At 40.6% G+C, this 27856-nt stretch overlaps 1 protein-coding gene across 1 annotated transcript in view; it reads right to left on the bottom strand.

Annotated features, from left to right (window-relative positions):
* LOC125437847 (protein eyes shut homolog) overlaps positions 1-27856 on the bottom strand; it is a 63007-nt gene that overhangs the window by 4888 nt on the left and 30263 nt on the right. The gene's annotated exons all lie outside the window — the stretch shown is intronic.

The following is a 27856-nucleotide window of genomic DNA, read 5'->3' as shown; positions in this document are numbered from 1 at the left end:
ACGAAAAGGTTGAGCAAAGTACAGTCCACTGCTTTCTCTTACTATTTTGACGATGCAACCTTCCTGCCAACACCAGTCTCTCCAGCATCTAGGTGCTATCCATCAGTCACCACAGTATGGGCTGCATTAAGGCACTGGTTGATCCCTGGATAAAGAATGAGCATCCCTCCCCAAGCATGCTAATTTGCTTTCCGCTAACATTCTCTGAATATGAGCACATATCACTCCTGGAGATGAGTCAGCTTCTTTAACCCTGTAATCATCAGTTTGAAGCCCACAGGCACCACGGTGCCCAACATTGAGTTTCCTGATGTCAGTTTCCTTCTTTCTGAATGCAAACAGCCAGTCCTGGGGCAATTCCCCACGGGGGAATTCATCCTGGGATAGCCTCGGTAGGTTTCCTGGGACAATGGAGAACTCCCCACGGCTCCTTTGTCAAATTCGGGTCAGTTCCAGCCCTGCCCTGTGATACCCCCCTCATCCAGGGATTTTCAGAAACTGCCAGGAAGGTACATCTTTTCTGGCGATCCCAGGATGAGCACGGTATTGTGGGGAACCCGAGGTCATGCTTTCAGCCAATCACAGCACAGTGGCCTGGGCATGCACAGAATGGGAGACTCAAGGTGGGCAGGAATGCGCCTTTTAAAAATTTTTCTCCTTGCATACGAAACTACGACCATGCAACTAATAGGCATACGTTTGTGTGGTATTCTTGCTTTGTGAAGATGTAGCTACGTAGCCGTTATGGGGAAAAAACCAAAACAACAGGGAACATCCATTCATGTTCCCTCCCTAAAGCAACAGCCAATTGGGAACAAGGAGCAAATGAGCCGTGGAGCTGATCCCGGGCTCTGATCCTGGTTTCAACTCCAGACCTCGGCTGCTGTGGGGAGGGACAGACCAGGATCAAAAGGTACTGTACTTTATGGTCCCGGTCCAATCCCAAGATGATTTTCCTCGTGGGGAATTGACCCTGGTTTCCCTCTACCTCAGTGGAAATAGAACATGTTTTAGAAGAGCACAAGAGGTATTATCCATTCAGAAACATCTACATTCATTGTGACACTTGGAACCTCCTAATGTTTGTGATTGGTCCCAGTTCATATGTTGGCCGTTTCATGATTGGCCTTGCTCCTCCTCATGGCAACCATTTTGTGGTAGCAACCATAGAGGCATACCATGGGGGTGGTGGTGGAAGAGGACATTTTATTCAGGCCTCATTAGCCTCAGTCACATCACAGCTGCATTTTGGCCACCCACTTCCTCCCCCTTACAGGCCAGGCCAAGGCAAGCAGCGCCACCCTTGTCATCCTAGCTACTGGTCCTTTTGGTGCCCAACAGCTGGTGCACCCGAAGGGCAGCAGTCCTGCTGCAACAAGCAGGATGCAGGTGGCACTGCTGAGCATCTCTGCCTTGAGGTGTCTATATTGCCACCACCTGCTCAATGCTCAAGAGCTGTGCCCTCCAGGTCAGGCCTGGAAGGCTCCAGCCAGTGACTCCCACAGCCCCTGCCAGTAGAGATGCAGGAAGAGCTCAGTGGGGTGCATCTTTAAAGTGGCCAGGTAAGAGGGGCCCCCATTGAAGTGGGCAGCAATTTTGTCGGGGTATGGCTACAGAAAATGGCATCCAGGGGGCGCAATTTCAGTGCTTGCTCTGGACGCCATTTTCTCTAGGTACACCCCTGGCAACCACCAACCATTTTCAAAGTCTGAAGTACCTGCTTTGTACAGTAGTGTGACATAGATAAATTGTTTTCTTGATATACTTTAAGTAAGACTTCACTGGCTTGAACAGAATATTATCTGGAATAAAAAAGAACTTTGTAATAATCCAGACACATGATATGGAGCTGAACTGCAGCACTTATGCAACATTCACAAAATGAACAAACTTTCTTTCTAATTCATCAAATCAGCAATCTGATCATCCAGTTCATATTACTGACTCGCTATGATTCTGTGCCTCTTTCACCTAACTCATCATAAAAGACTTTTGATTCTTTCATCTCAGTCTGAAGGCAGCTCAGTACTGTACACATATTATTTCATAAACTGTACACATATTATTTCATGATCTTGGTATAAAGAATTACTCATACCACTGACAATTTCACACAGAAGGAAGTTTCTCTTGTGATTTTCTAAATCAGGGAGATTTTATTAGTTAGAAGACTGAGCACAGAATGCAGCAGGCTTATTACAAGAAGACTCGCAAAGACAACAGGTTATGAGTTTCATATAGAGCAGTGGTTCTCAACCTCGAGGATGGGACCCCTTTGGGGGGGTCGAACGACCCTTTCACAGGGGTCGCCTAAGACTCTCTGCATCAGTGTTCTCCATCTGTAAAATGGATACATGTTAGGGTTGGGGGTCACCACAACATGAGGAGCTTTATTAAAGGGTTGCGGCATTAGGAAGGTTGAGAACCACTGATATAGAGGGAATGCATACTGTAAGGCTATAGTTACCACACAACTAAAACCTGCAAATTTTAGGAACACTGTACTTTTGATGTAAATTGCAGCTCATAGTGAATTGCAGCTCTTGATGTAAACTGCAGCTCATAGTGAATTCATAACTGTGAAAAATGATTTAGTGTGTATATTTTTTCTATTGTATGTATTTATTTCAGAGATTTTACACTGGCATTCTGGAGCATTAATTATAATTTAGTTTTGTATTTATCTTAATGGAAAGCCACTTGTCACTCAAAATGTGTTACATTTCCAGAGACTCTTGAAACAATTAATCATATGTATTCTACCATTACTTATGTTTTGTGCTTTACTCTGTTTAAGTGTAACCGTGTTGGCAGACTGTACAAATTAGGAAGAAAATGTGATTAATTCATAACTGTTCAAGGGCATTAGTTATTTTTCAGATGAGACATTTTTACATACTTCACAAATAAATTTTAGCTTTTACTAATTTATCAAACCTACTTGATGTTAACTCTGAAGCCACTATCAAGACTATACCTTGGTCATACATACAGTTAAAATAAACTACATTTTGACATTATGACTGAGCTGAGCAAAAGTGAAAAAGAGTGAGTTTTCTTCCCCACTCTTCTCTATCTTAAGGAGTGTCAAAGCAGCTTACAATCACCTTCCCTTACTCTCCATACAACAAGTACCTTGTGAGGTAGGTGGGGCTGAGAGTTCAGATGAAACTGTGACTGGCCCAGGGTCACCCAACAGGCTTCATCTGGAGAAGTGGTGAATCAAACCTGGTTCTCCAGATTAGAGTCTGCCACCCTCAACCACTACACCATGCTGGCTCCAGTGAGAGGGTATCTAAGCTATTCAGGGAGAGATGGCATCCTTCTCCTATGTAGTCTATGGCCCTTTCTCCACTTACCGTTTGCTGCGCGCTACTCTCCCCAAATAGCATAAATCCATAAATGCTCCAGCGAGTCCGGCGGGCCATTACAACGCAGCCGCCCCGACTCTGCCGCTCTCACGTCCCCTCAGTGCACGTCATTTCTGGCGCTGAAGAAATGGCACCTTCTGACTGCCCCGTGCTCTGCGCGGGGCAGTGGGGAACACAACCCCGTGGCAGAAATCACGCGCGCTGAGAGTCGTGTGCCGCAAACGGTAAGTAGGGAAAGGGTCTATCTTAAACTGGTTTTTTTTCATTCTAAGGGAGGTATTCATGTGCCAGCGGCCTTAAAGCTATATCAATTTAAAATCTTGACTCAACTACTTTATGTGTATCTACTTAGGGCCCTCTAGCTCCTGCCTAGCTCCACTGGAGAATGTGCGGTCTAAATTTCTCTGTGCCATCTTACAGGTTCTTTACTGAATATCTAATACCTTCATTTGACTTGAGACAGGTCCCATACAAAAAGAGGCAAGGATCTTTCTTTTATCTGTTTATCAATGCCTTAAGATACATCTGAACCAAAGGGGGGCTATTCCAGTGCTTACTCCAAGAATCCTTCAGCCTAAGTTAATTTTCTGGTGAGTGATAATTTAGGAAAAGTGGGTCTTTCACCTAGTGCTGTTCAGGAGCTAGATTATTAACAGGCGAAACAGTTACACAGAGGATAGAAGATAATAGGTCTCAGGTTTCAGATAGCCTGTAATTCATAATTACACCCTATCAGTCGCTTCGTCAGCATGGCCAATTGGCCATGCTGGTAGGGGCTGATGGGAATTGTAGTTCCTGAACATCTGGAGAGCCGCAGGTTCCCTACCCCTGATGTAGACTGACAGCACGGTTTAATTAAGTCACAGTGCTTTAGATTGCCTATGAAATCTAGGTATATTATTGCACTGGCTCCTTATCTTTTGCAATTTGATGGCCAGTCAATTAAAAGAGCTTTTACTTTGGCTACGTGTGTGGCTCAGCCCTCATCTGTAGTCAAAGGCAAATATCAAAAGATCCCAAATTTAGAGAGACTTTGCTCATGTACATTGGGAGAGGTGGAAACAATGGAACATGGATTTTTTTTTAAAAATTCCCTTTATTATAGTAGGTTTTTCTCCTTTATTAGACATATTTACTGGCTGCTCGGAACAGGTACGTTTTGAAAAATTACTAACAGATTAAAATCCTTATACTTCGAGGCAAGTGACTAATTTTTGCGCCGTGATTAAAATAAAACAAGGATCCTTGATAATGACAATGAAACATTTTAAATTTTACAATTTCTTAAGAAGTATAAATATTTTACTGTGTTTTAAATAGAATTTTGATTATTTTGTCTGAAACTTGTGCTTTCATGATATCAGATGATTAGTTATGCTTTCTAATATCTATTTTGTGATTTATACTTGTCTACAACTGTAATGGAGTTTTGTATTGATATTGTTCCTTGTATCCAGCTTTTCTTGGACTGACAGTTTAAGGCCACAGGCAAATGTAAATTGAAATCTTGCCTTGGATATAGATAACAAGATTCTATTCTATCTTCTGTCTATTCCCTCCTCTGTGAAAAAGAAGAGATATTTTATCCCAACATCCCCAAGGTGACGATTCTACCACTCACATTAAATAAGTTTTTCTGGGAATGTTATTTATTAAACTGATCTAAACCCCACTAATACCCAACCCTTGGTATGAGCAACCTGCCTACTGGGAGGCCAAACGTGTTCCAGCATTCATGGTTAATCTAACTCTGACTCTAAGCATTCAGGAGCCTTCATCTGTCAGACATTTTTTTTCTGGCCTATGCATGCCAAAGCTCATTTTTTGGGGGGAAGGGTGGGGGCAAAGGCAGTTCCTGAGTCATAAAAGGCAGGGCTGATATTTTTAGGCGATGCATGCTACCTGTACTGTTTTTTTCAAATACCTTGCATTAAAAAATAATATTTTTCAATCTGCAGTCCACTGAATTGGGAACATGTAATAATAAATCAAAATGCTTTTCAATTAGTCTAATGGATTGATGACTACGTGGCTAGCCTATATCCTTAGTCAGTTACAATTGTAAGGAGGTATTAGAGGATGACACACATCAGAAACTGCAGAGGGGAAAGATGCAAACACATTTGGTTTGCTTTGATACATTTCCTTTGAAAGATGAAATGAAAGGGCATATGGCTTCAGAGCAAAGATCTCGTGAAAAATACTGCTGAACCTTGGGTCACTGCAGAATGCAAACAAGTCTTCAGTCTTTTTAACATTCATAAATGGGGGGTGAAAAGGCATATTTCACAGTTACTCAAAACCATTGGAACAGATGATAGATTTTGTGGCTTTCCTTTTCAGATGTCTGTACAAATCACTGCCACACATGCCCTATTTTTTGTTTTATTTATGACTTACACATCTTGGCTGCTTTCAGAATAGCCTTTTTCTTTACAGCTTAGTTTACCCAGAGCCATTCCAGCTCAAATGGCTGAAATAAAATCATTAGAATGATTTTTAGTCATCGCGTTTCTAGATGCAGTACTGTTCAGATATAATACTCCTCACCTTTGGTTCCACACAATGAACCCAGAGTTACAAAGAACCTATGTTTTATTCTGTCAGAGCAGTATGTACGGCATGACTTGCAGAGAAATATGGTCATGTTTTTCCTCACAAAGTTGAAATGCCCTCTAATGTAGCATGCTGTACCACAATAAAGTGTGGTTAATATCCGGAACTGTTTTCAATGGAGCCCATAAGGAGCTCTGAAGCAAAGAAAAACAACAGTTATGAATAAACCTTCTTTAGCACTTGCTATGTATTGCTGAGAAGGACCCAAAATGGAAGAATTATTTTACCTTTCAGGGCATTTCTAATCCTAAAGTACTCAGAAAGTGTATGTCTTACCACTCTGGCATAACACACATCCTATTTAACTATGTAAATATTTGTTGCTGAGAAATAAAAAAATGTCTCACCTCTCATGTAAAAAAATACAACTTTATATTTTAAAGACTCACAGAGAGTTAATTTCCCCCTATTTCTTCTCTCTAGGAAAAGAACAATAAGAGTACTTATTACACTCGACAGGACCTAATACATGCTAATGAAAGGCAAAGTCATATCTGATTATCAGTAAAAGGGGTGGGGAAAATGGAGAACAATTTGCTCTGCTTAAAAATATTGCAAAGGCAGTCTGGGACAGTTCTATCCCAACCAGAGGCTTTGCAGGCAGACCATTGTTCCATCTAATTCAGTATGGAATAGTCTGATTGTGTGACGGGGGGGGGGGGGAATCCAACACCACCTAAATAAGAAGCATTAATTAACGAAGCCTCATGTTGAATCAAATACTTTTTGCATACAAGCAAACACTCTGTCACTTAGCCGTAGTCCCTTCCCCATGGTGTTGCTTTACTAATCCAAGGCCGCTTCAAGATCGCCCATTAATCCATCGCCCAGCTTAAAACGCCGCCCCCAGGCCGCCGTTCGCACAGGCGCCACTGCTGCAATGCAGCAGCGGCGACCTGACTCCGCTTCCTTCCTCTGTGGCTGCCTCAGGCCGCTTCTAAACAACAACCCCTTTAAAGTACAGTTGTTGGGGAGGAAGCGCCTTCTCGGGATACGCTGCGCGTAACCGCTACTGGAAGAAGCAGTCTCCCTTCTGCGCTTCACTCATCGGTAATTTGAATAACGCTTGCTGGGCGTTGCAGCCCCGCCCACACTGTCCTCCCACCTCCAGGGGTCGGAGGGCAGCATGATGGGGCTACGACGCCCAGCAGGCTAATGCACGAGGACACCGTGAGTGGGGCGCAGAAGGGAGAAGAGGCGGCTCCGTGCGGAGCCGCCTGCCGTCTGCCGGCCTCCGCTTCGCCCATTCGCATGCTTGCATGCGAACGGGCTTCCGCCCCCACGCCGCCAGAACTCTTGGTGGCGTGGGGGCGCATCCTGGCCATGCGGAAACGGCCTAAGTGAAGTCCACTAGCAAGGTATTGGTGGGGCCCCTAGAGATCAATTAATGTTGTGTTTCTACTGACTGAGGTGGGTGGTGGGCTTCAAAGTATCTGCACACATACGAGGTTGGTGAACTGTATTTTAGCTTGATAAATCACAAGTTCAGAGAGAGCTGAGAAATGATTTACGTTCACAGTGTCAGACGTTCACAGTGTCAGACAAATATTGCCAAAAATGAACAAACAAAACCCAAATTCTGAAAAAATTTTTTCCTAAAAGCAGGTGGAGGAAATAACTCATTTTAATGGGCCAAGGAGTTATTCAGTTACTGAATTACTCTTGGCCTGTAATAGACTGACTTATCCATCTTGCTATCTCTCTTTTAAAAGTCACTGCCTGGCCAATCAAGGTGTAAACTTCTAGTTTTTATTCCACATCAGTCCTTAGCTTCTGAGTTTACAGATATAGGTACCAGGTATAGGTACAGAAAAATTAAATTCCTGTGCTTTGTAAGCAAGTGCACTGCAGTGGTCAGAATCACAGACAACGCCTGGTCGAGGAGACCTAAGACCAAATTCTTGCTTGCAATGAATCTCATTGGTGACCTTGGGCCATTAATCACCTCTCAGGATAAGGCATGGAGTTATGGTGAGATAACATAGAGGAAAGCAGAATTGTGATGTAGCCTAGAGCTCCTTCGGTGAAGAGTAGGTTAAAAAATATGCCAAATAAATGTGCACACTTACTTATGATGGTCCCACTGAATACAGCCAACTGTATATGAATGCTAACACAGAATGGATGGCAGAATACAACTATAATCTAGTTTTCTGGGTCTGCCCAGTTGTCTCTGTAAGTGGAGTAGCATGCACACTCCTTACCAGTTTAATTTCATTTGAAATGGCATAGCTTCCCACTAGATTTACAGATTTCTCTTTTGTCCTTAACAGCAAATTAACTACTGTAAATAACAAAGGATGACCCCCCCACCCTTAACTGTTATTTTTCCTTCTGGAAAGGAAAACGTCATTTTTATTTTCACATAGTCTCAAAGACAAAGTTTATTTCTATGTATCTAAAGTTGAATATTTCCAGTACTCTCCTGTCATGTATTTAAGAAGCATCTGCCCAACCTCCTGTGGAGCAAGCCACTAAGCATTGCTCTCACACAAGTTTTCTTCAATTGTGTAGGAACAGCATGCCACTGATTTTAATCTCTTGACGAATGAACAGATTTTTCTCCTTTTTCCATAAGCGTCACTTTCTTCACTGTACACTTTCTTCACTGTATACTTGGTTTCAATATAGTTATGAAATTCATTTAAGTACTTTGATTATTAAGAGGTGAAGGCTGTGTCTTTGAAAGCATGGTATCTGTTGTGAACGTTTTCACTGAGTATTTTTATCACAACAGCTAATGACCCCAGTTATGAATTCCATCATTCAGGCGGTAATATTACTGAACTACTGCTCTAAGTGTTGTCATAGTTAGCTTTATAGATAGCTACTTGTTTCCATTTTTCTTTTGAAAATTCCCATCTCTGGGTTTAGTTTAATTTTTTCCTCCCACCTTCCTTTTCTCTTTTTAGAATTTGCCCTATCGTAACTGATTCTCATGTTTGTTGCAAATGATACCTCAGGGGTACAAAGCACAAATGAAAATAATCATTAAATAAAAGTAAACACTGATTATTGTAATTCACACACACACACACACACACACACACACACACACACCTCTCTGTGGTCTTGCCTTTCCTCAAGAACAGCATATGAGGCATCCTCCCATGATATCATGGTTGGAAGTGAAGGACTGTGTGCTGTATCCTGCCTCAGGAGAACTGATCAGCAGGGGTAGGGCCCAGCCGAAATAGGGATAAATTCAGGAAGAGACCCATCAGCCCCTACCAGCATGGCCAATTGGCCATGCTGACAGAGGCTGATGGGAATTGTAGTTCCTGAACATCTGGAGAGCCGCAGGTTCCCTATCCCTGGATCAGTGAGTCAGATAACTAGATGGAATCAAGCCACTGGGCACCTTTTCTCTACTGCTCTGACAATATCCCTTTGGTTGTCATAAAGACTTAATATTACATTTACACTGGGAGTTCCAGGCACAAGGAGACCATATTCTGATCATGACTGTGGCTTGTGTGAACAGTCTTCAGCTTCTCTCCCTCTTCCATTTTGTAAACTGAAATGGACCTTAGACTTACTATCTGCTTTGTTTGGAAACGTACATGTAGCCATCATTTACTCATGATTAATTACATTACAGAATTCACTGCCAGTGGACACAGTGATCACCACTAGCACATAGAAGGCTTAACAAGAACATTAGATATAGCCACAAAGGAGAATTCCATCACTGCCTGCTGGTCAAGTGAGAACCTCGAGTCCAGGTTGGTAAACCTCTGCATAGTGCTAGGAGGCAACAGTGGCTCTTTTTCCTGTTTGTTGGCCTCATACAGTAAATAACAACAGTTGGTCACTCAAGTGCTGGATACAGGAATGCTATTGCCCAGATGAATCCCCCCCATTCTTTATCCAGCGAAAGTACTCTAACTCATATGTCTTTTCTCCTTCAAATCTTCTCTGTGTGTGGTGTTACATGTATGGGAGGGCTCCACGATCAGGAGGACATAGCCTACACCTTTTACTTTATGTAGCTAATAAGGATATCTCCCCTCCACCCCTGCAGTCCTGTATTCCTGTCAACAGGTTCAAGCAAAGTCTTGTGAAAGTTTCTCTTCACAGCAGGGATCATGCCATAGTCTCAGCATCCTATCACTCTATATTTCACTGAATTTGATACATGGAGAAAACCTGAGAGGGAGATTAATCTGGAAATTGACAAAAGTTCACAGCCAAGATAACAAACTGAAGGTCATCCTGTGTTTCCCTCAACATTCAGCATTCAGGAGTAGAGTGTAGCCTGAGGTTCAACAAATTGTCTACTTGTTTTTTGAAAGCATCTAAACTATTAAGTATCACCACTTCTTATGGTAGTCAATTTTATACGGTGATTATGCTTTTGGTGAACAATAATGCTTTGTGAGGCTTTCTGTGTTTATTTTTCATTCCATTTCTGCAAAACTGAAAAGTCAGGAGAGGGGGCAGTTCAGAGCTGTGCATACCATGACACTGCAGCAAATATTAAGCCAGAAATAGCAATTAGTGGAATAAATTTTAAGGGGAGGGCCACACCCAGTCTCTGCCCTGTACACAGTTTCTGGCCTTGGGCAATTCATTTGTTTCCATCTTCTGTTGAAACATTCTGTTTCTCACAATGGTCAGTCAAATGCTTCTGAGAACGCTGCATGCAAAGCATCAAGGCAATAATAGTGTTTATTGTCAATTGTCCCCCACATCTAATGTTCAGATTCACCTGCCTTTAAACATGGAGGCTGCATTTAGTAATAATGACTGATAGGAAAGGTTTTCTATTATCAGACTTAAGGTAAAACATACTGGAACAGCTTTAAATAGTTGAAGCTGAGAGGTTGTGGTGGGAGCAGCATGTCAGGTTGGTTTGGACACTCCTTGGGACAGTGTCCAGTTGTTTTCCTTTTTGCCACACTCACTCAGATAATGGTCTACCATTTTGATCAGCTACGTGGGGGGGTAGGAACAGACCTGCGAGGGTTCTCCAGATAAAATTCAGGAACTACAAGATTCCCATCAGCTTACTGTCACCAGCGCTTGGCCAATTGGCCATGCTGACAGAGGCTGATGGGAATTGTAGTTCCTGAACATCTGGAGAGCCGCAGGTTCCCTACCCCTGAGCTAGAAAAAAGCAGCTGCATTATTTGGCAGCAAAGGTGCTGATATTATGGAAACGGTTCATTCTCCCTCGCTCTCTAAGGTAGCCTTCCAGAAAACCATAAGGAATCAAGGTGGAGTGTTAATGAAAACTGCTAAGTCTGTTCTTCTCCTGCTGTGAAAGGGTACAGATATACATGAATAAAGATACTTTGCCAGCTCTTCGCAGTCATGATGTAATCAGACAGCAAGCACACACTGCAGCATGTTTCTTTTTCTATTGAAGATGAAATCATGTTGCTCATAAAGTATAACAACTTCAATCACAGGACAAAAAAAGTATAAGAACTAAAAAGGGAAATATTTCATAATAAGAACGCCATACTTACATAAGAATAGTAGTAGCTTCAGTATTCCTGCAATAAAGCATGCCCCATTAATCATGGCTGCCCCATCCACAATACTGTGCCACATCAAGCCAAGGGGCAAAAATCACTCTAGTGTGTCTATCTCTGTGTTTCTACTCTGTGTTTCTACTCTGAATCCAAACCTTGCCCTTCATCTCAAAGTCATGAGTTAATCATTATGAGCATGGCAGGTTTTCTTCACGATCTCCATGTTGCCCTGTTCTTTAGAGCCTCACGTTTCTCCTCTTCTTATGTGCCTCCATATTTTGCTTCATGTAAATAATCAGTGCCAGTTCAGATAAAATAGTTCAATGCACACTTTAGAAACTGCTGATTGGCATCTGTAGTCATCCATGACTTCTTGTCTTCAAAGGAGGTGCCAGTGATGGGAAGCTATTAAATACAAGTCATTAAACCTCTAACTACTTTTCATGTAATAACATGGTGATTACAACTGCTTTATAAAAAACAGTTCAAAGTATGTAGTTAAACTTTTTGTTGACGGTTTACTAATAATAATAATTACCCTGACACTTATTATTTAGGATGCTATTGAATACTACTCATAAATATCAGGAGAAAGGCCAGATCAGGCAATGATCAGCAGAGGATGTTTAATATTCCCTACCCCATTCCTTTTCCAGAACTATTAGCAATTTGAAATATAAATGAATAGACTGCTGTCAGTTTTCCTGGCTGTGTGTTGATTCCAGCCATGAAAGCCTTTGGCAATACATATAAATAAATATTTTATAAACATATTAATACTAGTCATTTTTTTGTTGATTGACCTTACCTAAACTTACCAAATTATAAACCTCAAGCCTCACCAAAATTATCTTTTAAAATGTGGATATTATTCAGTTCCACTGTTAATAATGAAAACAATTCATTTAAAATACCAAGTAAATAAAAATAAACACAAATATTTAAAACAATTGGAGATAACCTCGTTTGATTAAGGATGATGAGAGATGTAGAGTTACCAACCTCCAGGTGGTGGCTGGAGGTTTTCCAGAATTACAACTGGTTTCCAGGACAGAGATTAGTTCCCCTGGAGAAAATGGCTGCCTTGGACGGTAGAGTCCAGAGCATTATGTGTCTCAGAGGTCCCTCACCTTCACAAACTCTACCATCTCCAGCCTCCACCCCCAAAATCTTCAGATATTTCCAAAGCTAGAGCTAGCCAGCCAGACATATCTCACACTATTCTTCACCAAAACAATACAGAAATTGAGTCCTCATATCAAAATTCACACTTTAAACAGGCAAGGGGAAACTGAGTCTGCTCAGAAAATGGTGCTGAGGAGGAAGTTCAGGGAAACAAAGAAGCTTGGGAAACATAGTCAATAGATCACATAGCAACTGAAAGCGTTTTCAAAATGTTTCAGCCAGAGAATCGTTTTGTAAGGTGTTTCATTTAAAATGTTTTGAGGCTGTAGAATGAAACATTTTGGGGGTGAAAACAGTGAGGAACTCCGTGGAGGGAACATTTTATTTCCTGCCTCAACATGTTTTAAATGAATTGGAAATGAAAGGAAAGGAAAGCCTTCAAATGAGATTTTATTGTTGCTAAACTGTTCTGCACAAGTTACCATGGAATGTAATGTCTCTAGTTTTATTGTCCTGCTAAAATTCTGTCTTTCAAACACTGCTATCCTAAGCAGGGTTTCACCCTTCTAAGTCCTTCAACTTTGCTAAGGATGGCATTGTCAGTGCATCAGTCTTTTGTAGAAAATTAAGGATAAAGGAGCATAACATCATACATTGTGTGAGGATGCCAGCCTATAGTGGGAGACATTCTGGCATATACTCCTGTTGCCCAGTGGACCCTTGGGCACCAGTGGAAAGAAATAGGAGCATAATGAATCCATGCCAGTTTCAAACTGAGATGCTTACATCACTTCCACTAAAAATGGGAGTGATGCTGGGACATTCTAGTGTTTCATAAAAAAGCATAATGGTGAAATCATAGAGATTTGTGAAAATGCTAGCACATCCCTTTTGTCATTTCTAGTTTTTAACAGAAGGGATGTAAATGCATTGCCACAAGGTTTTTGCACTGTGACTGTCAACCATGTTTCATCCATTAAAATTTCAATCAGCATGAACTACAGAAAATGACTTCTAATTTCATTTCATTGTAAAAGTAGAGCAACTGAACTTTAACCTCATAGTTATTCCTACTGCAATTGTACCAACTGAAAAACCCAAGTGATTCCTAATGATTCCTACTGTACTTCTACCAACTGAAAAAACTCAAAACCATTATTTACAAATGCACTGGAAAAAAAAGGTTGTTGTTAAATTTATATGCCGCCCTTCCCTCATGGGCTAAGGGTGGCTTCCAACATATAAAACATCAGTTTAAGTGTTGCTTTAATTGGAAATATTATTTGAACATCCAGCGTGATTTACAATTCTGCTAAAATATGGAATTCAACTGATATCGTTCTGAGTTTTAATGGGATTAAATTTGCTTTGTGTGAAGTATGTTGGCTTAATTGGGCTGTAGTACTATCTTACTGTGATTCATCTTAATTTATGTCAAAGCAGTTGGTAGACTGAACTCTTCAAATACTGTTTTTTAAAAACTTTTAATTTAAAATATGTTTCTATAAAATATCCAGTGAGAGTAAATCAGAGAAATTATTAATCTCTGCTGTGTTATCCTACATAGGAAGGATCATCAAAATAATTTTATAGATATAACACTGGAGAAAGCAGGAGGCAAACTGAACAAAAATCTGAAATAGTTTCACAATATTTACTCAAATGAAAGACTATTTTTTCACAAATCTGCCATCAAAAATGGAGGTCATCTTTCATTTCCATACAAGTTATAGTTATGTCCAATTATGTGAATACATAATAATTTTTAAGGAGAATTGCAAGTCACATGTAACCAGGGTTGCCAGGCTTTATATGGTACCCTAGTGGCAGACAAAGACAAGATGTTGGGTCCTGTGCCAACCATAGAGCGAAACCATACAGTTTAGGGCGAATATCAGAGTGCCACAATGATCTCACTTCAGGTTTCATGTCATAAGCAGTGTAGCACGTTGGTGTGGCACTGAATCCCCCTCCCTCCCCCCACAGCCCTGACAAGCTTCAAAAGAAAATTGGGGGCCCAGGCCAGGTAACATTATATTGGGTTGGCTCATAAGCTGTTTGTGTGCATTTGGAAGGCATTTTCACTTGTTTTAACAGATTTTTGTCTGGTGTAGTCCACATAATTCTCCAAGCTGCAGTTTTGTTTTGTTTTGCTTTGCTTCAATGTTTACAAACACACATGGACACTTGAAGCTGATTTATACTGAACAAGACTATCAGTCCACCAAGGATATTACTATCTATTCCAGCTGGCAGCAGGGTATCTGGGCCCACCATGGCTACAGGAACCACACAAGATCATAGTTTTCCTGGATAAAGAGTTGTAACCCTGCCCTGTATACCCTGCCTTATAAAATATTGACGTTCATATTATTTCTCATACTATGTGCTGCAAAATGCCAGTTTCCTTGTTTGTATGGGTGGATAGCAGAGTGTCCCAGCCAAGAGCAAGCCTAAGGCAAAACAGTCTGTTTTCAGAAAGTTAATCTATGAGTTACTCCAGGCAATTATCTGGACGTCTCATAACAAGGACATGCTTCTTTGATTATCTTACCCTACCAGAATACTTCATTGACAAAATGGAATCTGCACATCTCTTGAACACCACACCTCGCTATGCTGCTTTTGGAAGCTCCCTGACACTATGCTTTTGAGAAAACCTTTCTCCAAACCATTGCTTTCTCCCTGCATTTCCTCAACCTATTGATACAACTTCCTTAAAACCAATCAATCCTGTCCTAATCTGATGCCTCAGCCAAATTTAAATAACCTAGGTGGAGGCTCCAAAGAGTTACTCTGCATAAAGCCCATTTCTTGTGCTTCCTGATTGTGAAATCTATAAAGAGCAATTGACTCCATTGTCCTGGGTACTTAGAACAATAGATGAGCTTTTGATTAGCTCAAGCCAGCAAGTCCAGCATAAAAATTCAAAGTAAAACGAAACCTAAGCTTGAAGTTCCCGCCAAACCAGCGATCCACCCTATAAAAGGGCCACATACCTTAAGCTCAGTGCTCAATACTAGCCAGCACCTCTCTCGGTCTAGTTAGATTGAGACACAATATAGTCCTTTGCCTAGATTCAGATGCTGGTCATTTGAATCCTTGCCTTCTACAAGATCTTCTTCAGCTGAATTTAGGTAACATAGATCCCCGCTTCCCCACAACTCCTCACAAGGCTATCCATCCCACCTATCTTCCTCCTCCTCTGTGTTGCCTATCCCATAGGAACTATGTGTATGCTGCCTTGATCGTCTTACTGTGTGGATTATTGTTTGCATAACCAAAACTTATATAAAAAATACTTTAAACTTCTACAAATTGAGTCTTTTGTGAATTCTCATATGCAGATATACATTTCAATGGCCAAGTTTCATCTCCACAAAAGATCCTCATCACTCCAGCCCTCTGGCTCTCTCTCGCATTGCCAAGCTGAGTTATTTTCCCAATTGCTATTTTGAAATAGTTGTGCGCTGTTACACTCTTAGCAGCTGGTGGAGATTCCTTAGAAATAAGTTCACAACCTGTGAAAGCTGGATAACAGAGTGCTGGGACTACTGAAGGGTGGAAGATAAAAGAAGGCTGGCTGATGGATAGGAAGAAGAGGAAGCATGAAAGAGGAAGTGGCTATGGGTGCTTTCAAGGAAGAAAAAGAGAAAATAGTGAGGAAAAAGAAAAAAGCCATGCAAGTTCTTGTGGGTTCCCACTTGTTCAACTGGAATGCACAAATCTGAACTAAGTGTAGTACCAGAAGTCTCCCACTTATGAACTGGAACGATGTACAAATTGAATTCAGCGCATTACCTATTTTAAAATATGCAGAAACTGTAGCTATAGCATTTACAAATTATGTTATATCCAACCATTCTGACAGACACAAAACTTTAATATTCTGAACTCAGAATATTCTGTATTCACAGACCCAACCATCAACTATGACGCGGCTGGCCTCCACACGGGCCAGGGCCTTTATGGCTCTGGCACCGGCCTGGTGGAACACACTACCACCAGCTATCCGGGTCTCCAAGGGACCTTTGGAGAATTCCGCAGGGTCCATGTAAGACCTAATTGTTCCATCTGCGGGCGCTTTGCCGAGAGTCCCAGCCACTGATAATGCCCCCCCGTCCTCCCCCCCCCCTGCTGGCAGTGGGTCCCCTAACATCATTGGGGACTCCATCCTCCCTCATTTTTTTTCTGGAAGTAGTGGTGAGTAGTATATACAGGTCTCGTGGGCCCCATTTTAGAATATATTTGTTTTAAAAAATTTTATGCTTTCTGTATGATTTTATGTTGTTCACCGCCCTGAGCCCTTCGGGGATAGGGCGGTATACCAAGTTTAATAAATAAATAAATAAATAAATAAATAAATAAATAAATAAATAAATAAATAAATAAATAAATAAATAAATAAAACTAGGCCACACAGTATACAGAAAACCAACTCACATAGACCAGTATCTGCGTTAAAAACTCCAACCACCATCCACAACAGAAAAGGAGGATAATCAAAACTCTGACAGATCATGCAAAAAGAATTTGTGAACCTTACCTCTTCCCTGATAAAATCAATCTTCTAGACTGGGCTCTGCAGGCTAATGGCTACTCCACAACAGAAATCAGAAGAGCTTTAAAACCAAGAGAAACCCAGAGGACTGAGGAGAAACAGCCCACCACAGGAAAAATATTTCTACTGTACATCAAGGGAATCACTGATCAAATAAGGAAACTGATGAAGAAACATAACCTACAAACCATTTTCAAACCTACCAGGAAAATACGAAACAGCAGAATGCTAACTACGCCTCCAGCAATGGACAAGAGAGACCCCCTCACTTCTACAGGAGTCTATCGCATACCCTGCAGCTGTGAAAAGGTCTACATAGGAACCACAAAATGCAGCATTCAGACTCGTATTAAGGAGCATGAAAGACACTGTTGGCTTAACCATCCTGAAAAATCTGCAGCTGCAGAACCTGTCTTAAAGAAAATGGGACATAACATTTTATTTGAAAACATTGAAATTCTGGACAATTCAGAAGGTTACTATGTCAGACTGCACAGGTAGGCCATTGAAATTCACAAACACCAAGACAACTTCAACAGGAAAGAAGAGACTCTGAGAAGTAACAAATCTTGGCTACCAGTACTTAAAAACACCAAAAGCAAACCCCAAGGGCATGCTAAGTTTATTTATTTTATTTTATTTATTATTTAAATTTTTATACCGCCCCATCCCCAGGGGCTCTGGGCGGTGTACAACATAACTAATATAACAAAGTCGGGAGCAACAATGAATAAGATAACAATAACCCATAAGGCTCCATCATTAAAACATACTAAAAACATATTAAATTGTGTTAAAACAGCGGTAGTCATACTAAAAGTCATACTAAAGGCATACTAAAGGCGCCCGGTAAGTCCTTACCCTTAAAACTCTCCTTACCCTTAAAACTCTTCATGAACAAAGATGTGGTTGATAGTATTGTATTGCGGGGTGGGGTTTATCAGTCCAGGGAGTGATTTACATTTTCATCCCCTGCAGCAGCAGCAGCATTAGTGAATGCAAATCCTGTGTTTGGGTGGAGTCCATTGTTCATGAACTTAGCATGCCCTTGGGCTTAAAATAACAGATTGTTGCTGCTATTAAGATATATGTAACCAGCCTGCTCATATCTGAGAGGTGGGGGAAATGCAGGAAAGAGGCAATTGTTTGGAGAAATGTTTTCTCAAGAGCACAGTATCAGGGGCTTCCAAAAAACAGCTTAGTGAGGTGTGATGTTCAGGAGTTCTACAGATTCCATTATGTTAACGGAGTACTCCGGCAGGGTGGGATAATCAAAGATGCATGTCCTTGTCATGAGGCGTCCAGACTGTATCACTGGAGTAACTCATAGATCTAATCTCTGCAAACAGACTGTTTTGCCTTAGGCTTGCTTTCAGCTTGGACACCCATACAAACATGGAAACTGGCATTTTGTAGCACACAGTATGAGAAATAATATGAAATCCAATATTTCATAAGGTAGGGGATGAAGGGCAGGGTTACAGTACATATAATCCTTGAACAGGTAATAGGGCCATGAAGCAAAAGAAAAATACCTTCTGGATTCCTGTGCAATTTCCTGTCACTCTGCTGCTGACAGACAGTAAAATGGGCCAAAAATGTACACACGTTGTTGTAATAAAAGATACAATTTTCATACAAACTCCGAGATTTTTGTGTCTTTCTTATCTTTCCTAGTGGAACAAGCCTCTTTTGTCATTTTTACAGTTTCTCATTACATGCAAACCTAGTAACATCTTTGCTAGGATCCACCCATTAGTACAAGTTATTGTTGCTTTGCTTTTGTGTTCTCAATCAGAAACCAATAAATGGTACTGTAGCATTCTCTTAACTATTCATTTTGATGGGATGGAAGTATGATGGTTGTTAATATCTAGCCTGCATATGAAACATGACAGTTTTTGTTACCTAGCAACCACTGGTGGCAGGGGGAGGGGAGCAGCTACCAGATTAGGATGGTTTAGGTTTTCTGACTCTGCCAGACTGAACAAAAGCAGAATGAATCAATTCTACAAACTGACCACCAAAAGGTAAGGAAAAATGATTGACGCACAACTTCCCCAAACATGTTAATTTGTTTATTTTAGTGGTATTGATGTTGCACCAGTTGTGGCCTATAAGGTAGCTCTTGAGGTAGATTTTAAAGCACGATTCCCCCTCCCCCCACTGTCTGCATTTCTCAGGTCAGCAACAGTACCTAGGCAATGATCAAATTAAAATATGAATATGATTTATACTGATCAGCAGTAGTTGTTTTAGAAGAAGAAGAAGAAGAAGAAGAAGAAGAAGAGGAGGAGGAGGAGGAGGAGGAGGAGGAGGAGTAGTTTGGATTTATATCCCCCTTTTCTCTCCTGTAGGAGACTCAAAGGGGCTTACAATCTCCTTGCCCTTCCTCCTTCACAACAAACACCTTGTGAGGTAAGTGGGGCTGAGAAAGCTCCGAGAAGCTGTGACTAGCCCAAGGTCACCCAGCTGGCGTGTGTGGGAGTGTACAGGCTAATCTGAATTCCTCAGATGAGCCTCCACAGCTCAGGTGGCAGAGCGGAGAATCAAACCCGGTTCCTCCAGATTAGATACATGAGCTCTTAACCTCCTACGCCACTGTTGCTCCTGTTTACCAACCCTTTCTTATAGACGTGGCAAACCTAAATGGTTACGAGAAAATTAAAGGGAGGGTTTTAAACTGTATCTACAGCTTTACCTTTTTAGAGCTTTTCCATCCATGTATCCAGTGAATCAAGGTCTGGCCCCCAAATATTGGGGTCTATAAAACCCTACAGGTAATCTTTGTTGGGCTCTGTGGAACTTATAACATAGCTTCATGTGATTCTCCTTAGAAGAACCTTCAAGCTTGGTAAAACTTTAGTGAGGGGGTCCAATTTTAAGAGGCTCCAAAGAGGGTGCCCCAATCCATTCTCCATTGTTTCTAATTGAGGAAAGAATAGGCCTCCAAAAAATTGGATGCCATGGCCCAAACTTCACCAAAATTTATGATTCTTGTAAAGAGAGACACTAACAGCTATGTTGCAATTTTTTGTGTGTCTAACTCAAAACTGCTTCTTCACAGCCTCATAAAGATTTCCCAATAGTTTCCTTATATTAAGAAAATATTCTCTTTGTGATTTTCAGCCCTGACACAGCTAAATGTTATCTCAATGGGGGATCCTCGTGGGGCTCTGGGGGGCTGTTTTTCAAGATAGTGGCACCAACTTTGCAGCATAGCTGCTGGTGAGTCTCCTTACATGAACCCCTGAATTTGGTGCTGGGGGTCCAATGTTATTGGCCTGCACTTTTTCTCCATTTGGGGGCCCATAAAATTGGACCCTGTGACCCAATCATCACCCAAATTTGGAGTTTGTGTAAGGACATTTACCAGTAGCTATGATGCAAAGTTAGTATTACTACTTTGAAAAGCACCCTCCCAGCCCTGCCACTATCATTGACCTGAGATATGCAAATATGACTTTAGGATGGGATTTACTACTTCCTGAGTTAATAGTACAAAAATAATTATTTTGGGCAAGTCAAAGATATGTGGTGGTTAAGGTGTTGGATTAGGATCTGGAAAATACCAGGTTCAAACCTAATTCTTCTATGGAAACTGGTCACACACTCTCAGTCTCGACCCTGGCAAGTATTACGATGGGAGATCTCCAAGGAATACCAGGTGGATGACATGTGCAGGCAAGGACAAACCATGTCTGATCATGGCAATGCCCCCCCACCCGCAAAATGGACAGGGATGCCAACCCCCCAATCAGGATAAGGGAACCTCACCCTGAGCTCCCACTGATTGCCTCCACTCCAAGCACTGGTGCTGGGCAAACTACCAAAAAAAGGAAAGGAATGGAAAAAGGAAAAGGAAGCTCATCAGAATCATAAGCATAATGACATTGCAGCAATATCTGATTACCACCTTTCTTGCTGATTATGGGTGTCTGTGAGTTCATGCAGTGAACTCTGGTTGCTTAAAGTTATTTTAATATTTGACAGTTAAAGGAAGCAGTTACTGAAAAGTTAGATTAATTGCTTTTTAATAGTGCTACATATGATTGTGTCCTGTATTCAGTGCTTTAGGAACTGTGGAAAGTTGCTGTGTTGCTGTGGCATTGAATTACATAATCACAGAGAACTACCACTGTACTTAATGGCCACAGCATTCTACTGAGGAAGAGCTCATGAAAACATATCATTATCACAAATTACATTTTAGAATGCCTTATTCTGGATATTTTTGCACTCCTAAAGAAGGTGTACAGCGATTGTAACTACTAAGTTCTTCATGTATGCTGACAATAAAGGACTGTATCTTTAAATTCAATCTGTGTTTCATTATACAGCAAAACAAAAGAATTCATAGATCATAACTGTTTCTATGTAAACAGTTGTATTTTTGTTTATGCATATTGTTAATGGTTTTTATTTTTGTAACTTTTTGTATTCATGTATGTTCATAGTTGGTTTTGACAATAGTGCACTTCTTTTCACTTTGCAATTCACTTAGTAAATTAGTAGTAAGTATCAAAGTTTGTGTGTTTGTGTTCTTAAGTAGCATGACTGGTGGTGTTTTTTGCTTATTGTTAATTGCTATTCAGTATGCTTAAATTCTATTTGTAGTGCGTGGCTTATTTAATAATACCTAAAGCGAGATGAGAACCTGAAACCTAGTTTACTTTTAAAATATCACTTGCTGTAATATGAATAATAAATATTAGACGCATTGCTAATTATAACACATTTTACTAGGTTCATTTTCACATGCCTGCATTTCTTAACATCTTCTTTAATAAACAGAACTGTTTTTTTCAATAAAATATAAAACTCTCAGAAAGTTTAAAATATAAAACTCTCAGAAAGTTTAAAATATAAAACTCTCAGAAAGTTCAAAGAACAAAACTCACAACTAGCTTATTTTTATTATCAGATTTATAGCCCTCTGGAGGAAGTGCAGGCTTATGCCAGTAGATTTGTCAGTGCTTCCAAGCCATGTTGGCTTTGTGGGGGCATTCCTTTGCCCTTTTTTAGTCCCTGCATGCCAGCACAGGGCCCCCCAGTTATATGCAGTAATTTTCATGGCATATCTTCACTTTCCCCTATGAGAAATGTCAAAGGTTCTTTTTTAAAAAAATCTTTCTGGGCTTCCCGCACTACACAAAGCCCCTTTGAGGGGAGCGAGGTGGCACTGGAGCAGCGCCAACCCTGCCTGTCTGACAACTCTGGGTTGGGCTGTTAAAGACTGATAGACAGCATCTAATAGATAAATCCTGGAGAAACCTGTTGCTGAATGTTTTAAATAGGCAAAGTCCTTTTTGAACTGTTTATTCCAGATACTCTAATTGGATGCAGGAGCCCATTACAACATCACATCTGGGAAAAACTTTGAAGTGATAGTGGTAGCTCTAGGAAATGCCAGAAAGCATTTAGTAAAACCATAGAGTCTCTGGTGATTCCCAGTGCTTCCAGGTTTTCCCCTGAAGTGACATAACCATGGTTACAATGTGCCCCTCGCTACATCCCTATGTCCAACTTATGCTGGTTGGCAATTATAGTATAAGAGAATGCTTAGAGAGAAAAAAGGAGATCTTGTTGACAATTTCAGAACATCCAGTCTCTATAGAATATGAGCAGCATGCTTTAGCCTATGGTGACCTCGTGGTTCTCCACATAGGCAAGGAGGATCAATGTGCGGCTAGTACAGGTAGTGTGTTTTGCATATATAGTACATCAAAATGATTGTTTGGTTTCTTTGGGAGGGGACCTTACATTTCCTCCAGGATGTCTTTTATTATCTTTTATTACAATAGTATCCAACTAGATGTACTGTCAGTATTTAAGAAACTAAAATGTTCTCTGGTCTGTCTGGGCTGACTTTTCAAGTGGGCTAAAACCTGTCAGTATCTGCTCCCTTTTGTAGCATCAAGCTTTCACCATCTGGAGAGTGAAGACTCTAAAGGGAATACAATTGTGGCACTTGGTTCAAGAAAAAAGAGAGAGAGTTTATTTACAGTCTTCACTTGAATAGATTTTCTTTAATGGATTTCCTCAGCAGTTTACAGGAGTGGGTCTCATAATGGCATGGGTGTTGTTTAAAGAAGCAATAAAATTTATCAACGTTTAGAAGTATCCAAATGCTCTTCTGGGGTTCAGCATAATACAAACAGCTACTCAGACTAAAACACCGAATAGAACGTAGAGGTTCATTAGTAATTATTCTCATTTGTCCACCTATCCATTTATAAGTCATCTACCAGTTAATTCAACATCTTGTGGAGGATAGAGTAACATCAAATACACATTCAAATCAAGCACCAGTAGGACATACACCACTTCTGGGAGCAGCAGTGGTGTAGGAGGTTAAGAGCTCGTGTATCTAATCTGGAAGAACCGGGTTTGATTCCCAGCTCTGACTCCTGAGCTGTGGAGGCTTATCTGGGGAATTCAGATTAGCCTGTTCACTCCCACACACGCCAGCTGGGTGACCTTGGGATAGTCACAGCTTCTCGGAGCTCTCTCAGCCCCACCTACCTCACAGGGTGTTTGTTGTGAGGGGGGAAGGGCAAGGAGATTGTAAGCCCCTTTGAGTCTCCTGCAGGAGAGAAAGGGGGGGTATAAATCCAAACTCCTCCTCCTCCTCCTCCTCCTCCTCCTCCTCCTCCTCCTCCTCCTCCTCCTCCTCCTCCTCCTCCTCCTCTTCTTCTTCTTCTTCTTCTTCTTCTTCTTCTTCTTCTTCTTCTTCTTCTTCTTCTTCTTCTTCTATGCTATTTGTGTGCCCATAAGTCAGAGTGACTTTTCTGCTTTCTGACTTATAGTTGCAATATTACATGCTTGTAACCCAGTTGATCCCATGCTGCCATATGGAGGGTTATTTATTTATAAACCGCCCTCCCCCTTATACATAGGTATAAAAAGATTAAAGACCACATCAAGTGCCCACATTTTATTTACAACATTTCCATCCAGGCTTATCTTCTTGGATTCAACCTGGTAAACAATGCAGAGATCAACTGCAAGGGACCTAGAAAGATTCCAACTCATAAAATTAAAATAGGTTAAGTTACAAAGTTTAGGAGGGGAGGTAACAACGTGGTATAGCACAATCTCATCATATAAGATAAGCAGGGCCAGTAATTGGAAGGTAAACCACCAAGGATGACTCTTCAGAGGAAGGCAATGACAAATCACCTCTGCTTCTCAATTGCCTTGAAAGCCCCTTGCTGAGATTGCCATAAATCAGCTGCAATGTGAAGGCGCTTTACTTACGCAACATACAAAATTTAGCTGCTTAAAAGCATTCACAGAATTAAAATATGTAATAGCAGCAAATACACATTCAAATCCACTAGAAAAATTAACCCAACACCAAAATGCTCACTGGAATAGGACTGCTATGCATGCCTTTCTAAATGTTGCAAAGAAAGGCATTCTCTGGCAGGCTGCTGCAGAGGACTGGGTTCACACCAGAAGGGCAATGATCTTGCTATAATCATATAATAGGGCTGCCAGGCTCATACCTTTTATGTGCAAAAGGTGCCAAGTTCAGTTTCTTGCAGATAAAGAATCTCAGAACTTCTGCCTGAGTTGGGGATTGACAGTCTGCATTGACTGCTGGTCTGGGGGGTGGGAGACACATTTTTATGCTATTTTTATTGTTTTGTTTTAATAGTTATCATTTATTTATGATGTTTTATTGAGATTTTTAATTGTTTTTAATCTGTGTAAGCAACCTAGAGACTTTGGTAAGAGGCAGGGTATAAATATAAATAAAAACCAATTTCCTTTCACTAATTTTCATAGCTGTCTACTATTTTTAGCCTGGCATCACAAATTACAATAAAGCCGGGTGAAAGAAGTACAAAATCTAGGCTCCTATTATGGTTTCTATCTTGTTCATAAGGAACAGGCGCTGTTCAGCCCTATGGGCCTTCATTTTAAATGCTCAGAGTACTGCAAAACAAGGCTACTGAGAACTACCAGGCATCTTTATGCAAAGAGTCTCTCAGATCTCCACCCCATCCATACTACCCAGTCCCTTATTAAAGCAAAATATATGACTTATTCAGCTCCTTGGGTCCCCAGAGCCAGCCCTAAAATTTTATACTCTTAGCTTCCTTGTCCTGCCAAACCTGTCTGAAATATATTTATAGATTTTATATCTGATGCCGTTTTATGAATACAACAACAGTGGAGATTATTTTACTAGCAGGCACAGAAAAAGTGAGAATCACGGACACAATCACAACAATTTCCAGAGGAAGCACAATGAAAACTAGAATAAACATTAACACTTCTTTTAAAATCAGATGGCTGGTCATTGTTTAGAATAACAAAAGGAAAGAATGTACATAGTAAATTGTGATGCAGAGTTATCTGTACAATTTTTCCAAAAGATGACATGAGGTAACAAAGGCAAAGGAATTCAGTTACAATCCTCCACCCCTCCTTTGTCTGATCTGCACTCTGAGGATAAAACGGCTCAGATGCTTTTCTTCCAAGTTAATCCTTGATTTGTTTCAATAGTCATGTGTGCCAATATTGTGCAGTGCTTAGGAAGAGGAATTTTTTTAGAGATGTAATGGGAATCTACAAATTTCCATTATCCGTTACACTTTGAATGTCAATCTTCTGACACAGCTCTTCACCTATGAAAATCTAAAGACCCAAAAGTACACTTTTCAAGTTTTTTGCTAGTTATTCTCAAAGAAGAAGTAAACAGTAGGGTGGGCATTCAGATAAGCTGAGCTGGAAACAAAAAAAAGCTATCTGGATGAAGCCAAAAGCAGAAAACATTTTGGCTTTTCCCACAGCCATATAAGGTTTTAATAACATTAATACTAATAATTATAATTATAAACATGAATGATTTGGCTTTATGGGAAATCAGACACAGATATCCAGTGAACGACGTCCGAATATTCAGCACAGACATTTTGATGGAGTTTGGCCTAGAAAGGTGTGCCACTGTGGTAATAAAGAGGGCAAGATCACTGATAGTGATGGGATAGAAATGTCTGATGGCCAACTAATCAAGAGAAAACAAAAGGAATCCTATACATACCTGGGCATTTTGCAGCTGGATAATGTCAAGCATGGGCAAGTGAAGACTATGGTCTACAGAGAATACATCCAAAGAATCAGGAAAATTTTGAAATCCAAATTAAATGGTACCAATACCATCAAGGCCATCAACACTGGGCCATATTCATCATCAGGTACACCATGGGAATCATCAACTGGACAAAGGCTGATTTGAATGCACTGGTTACTGCAAGTAAAGCAGTGGAGGAGGAGAAACATGCACTGGCTGATTATGTGAAAGAAAGTCAAGAACAGGCATTGACTGAAGTGAAGAACAGAAATTCACTGAAGCCCAGAGAGAGATCATTGACAAGTTGTCAATTGTGCCATCTTCAAAAGACCAATCACAGATCTTATTGTGTTACATCATCAGGATAGTTTGTGAATTCAGCACTCAAGTTAGGACTTAGTTAGAGAGCCTGAATTCACTGGTAGGGAGATGATGTTCAGGAACTACAATTCCCATCAGCCTCTGTCAGCATGGCCAATTGGCCATGCTGGTAGGGGCTGATGGGAATTGTAGTTCCTGAACATCTGGAGAGCCGCAGGTTCCCTACCCCTGGTATAGTTGATGGTATGTATTAGTGTTAGATAAGTAATTAATAGAGGTAAAACTTCTATAAGGGAAGTGCCATGCCCCCAGAGAAGCTCTTACTATTTTCTTTATTAAGTCTCAGTTATCCCTTCAGTTAGTATGGGTTTAGTTCTCCTTGTATAGTGTTCTATGGGAGGGAACTTTAGTTAGACTCTGTCTCTTTAAATAGCTCCCTAGAGGCCTAACAGTCTTCTTTTTATTACCCAGTAGTGCTTCTATTCAGTTAGTTATAGTCTAAGGTCCCAGTGGAGCTGGAAGGCTGTAACATCTCTTACATCTAAGGTGTATAGTATAAGGTGTATGAGGTATAGAGCATTAAGTATAAGATGTTACAGAAAGCGAGGTCCAGATAGAGGACACTGAGGGACCAAGTGGAAGCACTGACAAAGTGGACTTTCTTGGAAGAATTCAAGAAAGGATCAACGTCTCAAGCTTCAAGCTGTTCCAGTCAAGCAAGTACTTTATTTAGTCAGACCCTGGGAGAAGTTAGGATCTTAATTCTTCTAAGCAATAAACCTCTTTTTTTAACTGTTGCACCTTCACTTGAGTCTCCCACTCTGTTCTGACCAACTACAGGGCACCTAGAATATTTTACTTGGGGAACAGAACAATATCTGTGACATCCATAATACCATTTTCTGAGTAAATGTAGGGACAGAGTCAAAATTTTGGTTTGTTCCATAGGCTAGTTCTTGTTTTTGTATCTATGTTCCGTGATTCACTGTTATTCTGCACAGAACAACTCTTTTAAATTAGGGAATGACTATAAAGTACTATATTGGGATTATTAAAGTACCATAATTGTTACATACAAATTGCTTCTGAAGTACAGGTAGAACTAAAAGGATTTTTGTTGCAAAACAGTGAATAAAGAAGTGAACTAGGACATATTAATTGGCCTGGATTGTATTAATACTTTTAAAGATACAAAAGGCCAAAAAAAAATCACATCTACTTCAAGCTTCCATCAGTGAATTATCTGCTACTTAGAATTGACAAGGTAATTGAATGTGTCAGTCAGAGAAAAGGTGAT

Source organism: Sphaerodactylus townsendi, linkage group LG01, assembly GCF_021028975.2.
Source record: "Sphaerodactylus townsendi isolate TG3544 linkage group LG01, MPM_Stown_v2.3, whole genome shotgun sequence".
NCBI lineage: Eukaryota > Metazoa > Chordata > Lepidosauria > Squamata > Sphaerodactylidae > Sphaerodactylus > Sphaerodactylus townsendi.
This window is presented reverse-complemented; position numbering and strand designations above follow the sequence as displayed.